This window comes from Amia ocellicauda, chromosome 2 (assembly GCF_036373705.1).
Source record: "Amia ocellicauda isolate fAmiCal2 chromosome 2, fAmiCal2.hap1, whole genome shotgun sequence".
NCBI lineage: Eukaryota > Metazoa > Chordata > Actinopteri > Amiiformes > Amiidae > Amia > Amia ocellicauda.
Window position 1 is genome coordinate 23,530,956 of NC_089851.1, and position 6,139 is coordinate 23,537,094.

The following is a 6,139-nucleotide window of genomic DNA, read 5'->3' on the forward strand; positions in this document are numbered from 1 at the left end:
TTAGAGATTATTTAGAGATTATACTATTATTATTATATGCTGAGCTTAAGGTCGTAGTCATATTGTTTATGTTAGTAAAAAACATGTCCATCCTTTATTCATAGTAGGACGTGCCTAACTATAAACGGACAGACTTTGCAAAGTAATGGTTATGTTTAAAGCGCATTAAGCCACGTTAAGCTTTTTTAGACTCTCCCTCTGCTGCCGTGTGGTCAGCCATGTTTGATGAGAATGGAGCTCGACAGTGCGATGATCATCTAGGATGCCTGATCTACGCGTTGTTTTTTGAAAGTCAGTGTGAAAACACTGTCAGAAAGAACTGCGAGCGTGTAGAGAGAACTGCAAATGCTCAGCAAGAAGCGTGAGCGCACAGTGAGAACTGCAAATATGTAAACGATATTGAACGAGCGCAGAATTGAATTGTAAGCGTAAAATAAAAAACGTAAGTGTAGTTTTGCACGTGCAAGTTGCATTTTTGTGCTCGCTACTTTTAACAGTGAACTAACTGCATACAGGTCAAGCTACAGGGGGAAGAAAAATGTAGTCATAATAAATAATTATGAATGTATTAGTAATCATTTTGTTTTGTCGGTTTTCAATGTTGTCACTTGTCAGCGCCCCCAAACTTACTAATAATATAATCTCTGGCGCCCTTACATTTGATGGGCTTGGTTTTATGTGAAACATCAGTATAATAGTTTGGGTAGTTTTAGTTTAGATTCATAGATCGTTTTTAGAAGTTAAAAGCTCACACATGTATTGAGTAACCCATGAGTCCTGCTAATTGCGGTCTGTGAAAGCAACAATAGTCCAGTGGTGCCCAAGACCTCGATCAGTGTCAAACAATTGCAAGAAACCGAAAACCTACCACTTTCACAGTGAGTGGGATGAAGATTAGTTATTCACCACTACAAATTCAATATGTGTGTCTGATCTGCCATTCAAGCCTTTTAAAACTTCACAAGAAGTATGACAACGACTTTCCAGCTAAAAGTGAACTTGGAAAGAAAAAAGTGAAGGACAGGTTTCCCACGGTCATGGAAAATGACCAAACAATCTGAAGTCATGGGAAACAGCTACACATATTATTTTCTGATTTCTTAGCAGGCACCCTTATCCAGGGTGACTTACAATTGTTACAACATCTCACATTATTTTTACATTTGTACCCATTTATACAGCTGGGCCTTTACTGGAGCAATCGAGGTAAAGCACCTTGCTCAAGGGTACAACAGCAGCGCCCCTCCACTCCCACATCCATAGCCCTACCCACTACTCCACATTGCCACCACTGTTGCAGATCAAAACCCCAAATGAGGGAATATCTTTTGGAAGAATGGTGTTCATCCCTCCAGTAGAGTTCAGACTCGTAAAATCTGTGCCAAGAGCATTGAAGCTGTTCTGGAGGCTCGTGGTGCCCAACACCTTACTGAGACACTTTGTTCGTTTTTCCTTTAATTTGTCACCCGTCTGTGTGTGTGTGTGTGTGTGTATATATATATATATATATATATATTTAGAGTTAAGTGTTTGCTTGGAGATCATGTGACAAGGCTTTGATAAAAGTAACTAAGTAACTTGTACTCCAAGTATTTTTTAAATGAGCTACTTTTTACTTTTACTTGAGTAGTTTTTTATACCAGTACTTTTACTTCTACTTGAGTAAAATTTCATCAAAGTAACAGTACTTCTACTTGAGTAGGACTTTTGTACCCAGAGGTGGAAAGAGTAATGAAGTCTCTCAGTGCTCATGGTCTCTCAATATTGGGTCACTAATCATAGCACTGATGCAGAGGTAAGTTGGTCATTATAACCAGTGCACACTAGGGGACTTCCTCTTAAATTCAAAATTGTTGAAGAAAGTTTTATTAACAAAACTTCTCTCCTAAGTCAATCGCACACAAAGATCTGATAGAAAGATGAAATTCCTGGCAACCACCTCCTCCTCACCGACTACTCGACTCAGCTACTCGTCCAGTCACTGGTCCTCTCCAGCCTGGACTACTGCAACTCCCTCCTGGCCGGCCTGCCTGCAACTACTACCCGCCGCTCCAGCTCATCCAGAACTCTGCGGCTCGTCTGGTGTTCTCTCTGCCCTGATTCACAAACGCTACTCCACTGCTCCGCTCCCTCCACTGGCTCCCAATCCCTCACCGACTGCTGACTCAACCAGACTGCACTGAGCTACCTTCAGTCCCTCATCTCTCCATACATCCCCTTCAGACCGCTGCAGTCTTCCAGCGCCAGAAGACTAACTCTGCTTCCCCTCCACTCTCCTTCCTCCAGAGCCGCTCCTTCTCATCCCTGGCGGAACAGTGGAACGACGTTCCCACTGAAGTCAAAACAGCAGAGTCCTTGTCCTCCTTCCGGCACTTACTCAAGACACATCTTCTCAGACAATACTTGTAGTTTTAGTCCTTTACTATCCTGTAGGATAGCACTTAACAAGGTTTTAACATGCTTCTTGCACTACTTGTACTCATATTATTTTGATTTCCCCTTTGCTCCCTTTCCCGTACCTAACATCTTGTCCACACTTAGCTTTTACTATCCAGGATGTAAGACCAAATTTATTGTATTCACTTGTGTAAATTGGAATTTGTAAAATGTATTATGCTTTGAATTGCTTTGTATTATGTCAATCTGAATTTGTAATGTTTGATGCCTGAACTGTATTTTTGCACTTGGTATTGCGCTTATGTTTTGTAAGTCACCCTGGATAAGGGTGTCTGCCAAAAATAAATAATAATAATAGTAACCTGTCCATTTAAAATGCTTGTTGAAATCTCACAGCCCTGTTTCTGACTGTTCTTCAGTCTGCTTCCATATTAATGGAGATGGGAAGGCAGCGCCACCCCGCTTGATTAATATGCAGGCATCTCCGCAAGGGCTGCTGGGAGGTGGTCCCAAGACTCTGTTAAATTAGCTAATAATGAATAATTGTTGTAAGTTCATTAAGTTCTGTATTGTTTGGCAATTGTGTTGTTATTTCTTCCCTGTTCTACATGTTTGTTTTCTGTTTGGATTTCCCCCCCTGTGTTCAGATATTTGGGCTCTGAATATCCCCAGCCTTTCTGTTGCTTTAAGTTCATAGCTTTTCCACTGCTAGTGCTGCCTTTGTAAAGGTGTAGAAATAAAGAACAGTCTACTACATACTGGTGTCTGACTCCTTGTGTTGGACCCGGAAGGGTTTTAGCAGTACCAAAACTGTAACAATATAATATCCAGTGTTATAAGTCTATAGCTGAAGATAAACAGCATTCTATTCATAGAGCATCTCTCTATTTGAAATTAAAACCCCTTTCACTTCATACTGCTGCTTAGTGATCATCTTCTGGTTCCTAGCAGAAATATCTGGTACTAGAAAGGCTGTATGGGGCCCAGCGTCGCCTCTTCCTTTCCATTTAAAATCTGCCACTGAGTCGAAGAGGGCCAACATACTCCATCTTGACGTGCCGAATGACCACCTCCTCCACTTGAATGGGTTGTTCAGGTGGGAAAGGATAGACCTTCTGAATTTCAGAATTTCAGACACCGTCTTCTAATTGGGGACTGCTAACAATGTTTGCATTAAACCCAACACTCACTTCTTAAAGGTCCCAGCAAGGACACATGAAAACACACAGGCGATGCGATAATAAACCCCACTGGTTTTGTAATTCACGAGTCAATTTATGAATTTGTTTGTACACGGGGAGAAATAAAAACAATACTGCCTATTTGGAGAAGAGGCATGGTCAATGGGTGCTGCCCGGTGCGGTGGTGTGGCATTGTCACGGTTTTGCAGTGTACGTGTATGGTTCCATGTGGATGGTTGTGTATTGTTCCTTATCAACAACAGTGGGGCCTGTAAATACTTTGGCACTACCTGTAAAATGTTTTTATCGTGTGTGTATCTTTAATAAATTTGAGAATAAAGAAATGCATGCTTTGGCATGTGTTGGCATTAGTCTTCCCCACAGGCAGACACACGACAAACACCCTCACGCCATGTCGGAATTGTAGAATTGTATTGTGCACATTTACATGACATCTTTGCGAAAGTGGTGTGTATGAGATACAGAAACCGCAGCCCCTACGTCCCTCTGTGTGTCCACGTGAAGCTGTTACAGCACTTCTTTGGATGGGTAGAATTTACACAAGACTTAAAAACATGAGAAAGCAAGTTGTAGGAGCATGTGTTGTGGAAATGCAAATTCATTTTTTCCTGCGTGTTTTTATCCAAGTGTGTGTTCTAACTAATAATAATAACTAATAATGGACAGGTTTAGCTTCTTATGGACAGTCTCCCTGAGTTCTCATATTATAAAAGCATGTTCAATATACAGCTGTTCTTCTGCACAAAGCTGTGGTTAAAGTTATGCATCAATCCCCTGACAGTGACCAAGGAACACTGCCCTGCTGACTGCAGCCCATCTGCCCTGTTAATAAACACCACTTCTGCACACAGATGTTTAAATCCACATAAAATCATAAAAGCTAATGTCAATGAATTACACCAGTCTGACTCTGTATAGACTGATAATCCACACAAATGTAAAACGTGTAAAATGGATTTGAAGTAATAATGTATTTCTCATTAAGTCACTAAATTATTAATAACAGTAATGTTATCTGTTTATCTTGGCATTGGTTAAGGAAGGGAAGAAGTTGATTGCTATGATGGTTATTTTATAATTGATTAGAAGTACAAAGTTATGTCACACATTGTATGGAGAATATGACACTAAAATACAATACGATTACATTACTGGCAGACCATGCAACTGTTCTCTACAATATTTGTCACTGTAGTGTGATACTGTAATTTTACTGATGCATTGTATAGTGAGTGTGTGTATAGTAGAGAAGGCTGGTCCATAGAGGCAGAGGAGGTTGCTCCTCCTCTTTTTTTGAGAGGCAAGAGGGAGATCAAAATATACAAGAAAGTAATTGTTTTGAAATAAACCATTACCAAATCTTAGTATCATTTATAAAATATTGTCTCTCTTATTTGGACAAAATCATAATGTATAACGTAAGTATAACAATTGCCCGAAAGACAATTTCAATTGTGTGACCTATTCTCCTCCTGGGCAATGGATAGTCTGCTCTGCAAGACACAGGGCTTTACCCCCATTGTGGCAACAAACCAGTTCCCAGATGTGTCTGTGCCACAATCTGCCCCTTCAAAAGTCTCTTCCCAACCCCTGCCATCAATGGCGGGACTGACCCCATCATCCCACAAAGAAGACAAGCCACCTGTTGCAAATACAGCAGGGGCGTTTGTGACTGCACAGGCAGAGCAGTCTGCAAGAAGGACCAAGACGCTGGAAACTCTCATAGAAACCAATGGATGGCAACAGTGTTTCATTTTGCATGCTTTGTTCCATGAATAAAACAATAATATTACAATTATTGTCAGTTTTATTTATCACACAACTATGTACAATGATTATACACAGAGGGCAGGGGATTGTGTATCTCCTACAGTCTATAAAGATGTAGCACTTGCATTTCTCTTGGCAGTTCCCTCCTGACCACTGCTGGACCCTCTGGTTCCACATCCACATGTCCCTGAGTCCGACTCCGACTCATGAGTGCTGTCCTATTGATAGAGCACGTTTGTATAGTGATGTGTTCACAGCTGTACATTATTTTATTATTTTAATTGTCTTATGAACCCAAGACAATGATTATACTAAACTAACATACTACTAATAAAAAGCCTAATAATACATACTAATATGATGACAGCTGCACTGTGTTGATATCCGTACTCTCTCCTCTCCTGTGTAGGGCATCGCCTATTTGTGGCTGTTCAATATGATGTCCATACAGGTGTCATTATTTCATTTGACTAATCCATTGCATGTATTCTGGCAATATTGATGGAAAATTGTTAAAATTAAAAAAATGTTGCATTGCACTAAAATAGATACTTTTCAATACCTTTTTATACATATGTATTTATATCTGTGTCCATACACAAGTATCAGGCCTGCACATAAACAGTGAAGTTTGTACATATTGCGTATTGGACGAGGAAGGGCCCTCTAAAGGCCTAACTGGAAAAGGCCTTGTATTTTTTCGGCTTTGTCACGGCTCAAACATGTGTTTTTATTCCGGCTTAAAACGTATTTATTATTATTATAATGAG